The sequence below is a fragment of the Triticum dicoccoides genome, chromosome 7A, assembly GCF_002162155.2.
Source record: "Triticum dicoccoides isolate Atlit2015 ecotype Zavitan chromosome 7A, WEW_v2.0, whole genome shotgun sequence".
Classification (NCBI taxonomy): Eukaryota; Viridiplantae; Streptophyta; class Magnoliopsida; order Poales; family Poaceae; genus Triticum; species Triticum dicoccoides.
In genome coordinates, this window is record NC_041392.1 from 2,453,675 (window position 1) to 2,454,825 (window position 1,151).

Genomic DNA, 1,151 nt, shown 5'->3' on the forward strand with positions numbered 1-1,151 from the left:
AGAGGTAATAAAAATTACAACTATGTCCGTGGACCACCTACCGATGACTACAAGCATTGGATCAAGCCGAAGGTGCGCCACCATCATCGCCCCTCCTTCAATAGTCCGGCTCGATTTGGTGATCTGTGTTGGATGCTTGAAAAGTGTCTGGCAGAGTCTCATGAGAGTATTTGCAGGCGTTTTAGTAATCCACGTTGGAGATGCCCTTGTATGTAGAATCAATCGACTGTATTTTTCGCAAAAAATCAACTGTATTTTTCGCAACAAAAAGAAAAGAGAATCAATCAACGGTACGTCTGATATGATGCTGAGTTGCTGACACAAACGGTAATGCACCAGCCAACAAGTACGGAAGGATCCTCTGATTATTTTTTGGAAAACATACTATATATATCCGCCGCATGCATGGGATGGCAACAAATCCTCTGATTTCCAGCTCGTTTTGAGAGCTTTTGAACGCTTTGGATTTTTGTAAACTAACTAAATTCCCGTCAATCACTCTAGCCGGCCGCACAACGGTCAATTGCTGGCTCCGTTCCGTTAAGTAGTACCGTCTTTCTCTTCCTCCTTCCGTTGTGCAGCACCAACACCAAACACAGGCATAGCCATGGCGATGATAGTCTTCGATGCATGGAATTCCACGCATGAACATGAACATGTATGTATCATTCATCCATGCCTTTATCTCATCTCCTTCCTGTCCTTTATTTACTTATGGTTAATTATTCATCTGGCCGGACGCTTCTCCTCTCATCAATGTTTTGGATCTTTATTATCTGCAAAAAAATGTTTTGGATCTTTATTCTGAATTTAAATTCTTGCCAAGAAATGGTAACAAAAAGAGTTTTTACGTTCGCAGGACAAGGGGCTCGCGCTCGCTATTATCGCTGACCAACAGAATATGGGGGTTGACGAATGCGATGATCCAGAGAGCGAGGTCCACTATGTACCTCTCAGTGTAAGTGTTCGCCTGCTGTACTTCAGATTAGATAGAATCTTGATTTTCCCAGCAAAAAAAAACTAGATTCATGATTTTGTAACGAATAAGTGCGTGACTTCTTGACTGGTCTAATTAACCTCATCGTGAGGACGTGAGGCCCGATTTTTTGCGACCAAATGATGACAAATTTTTTTTATGATCGTAGGAGGAG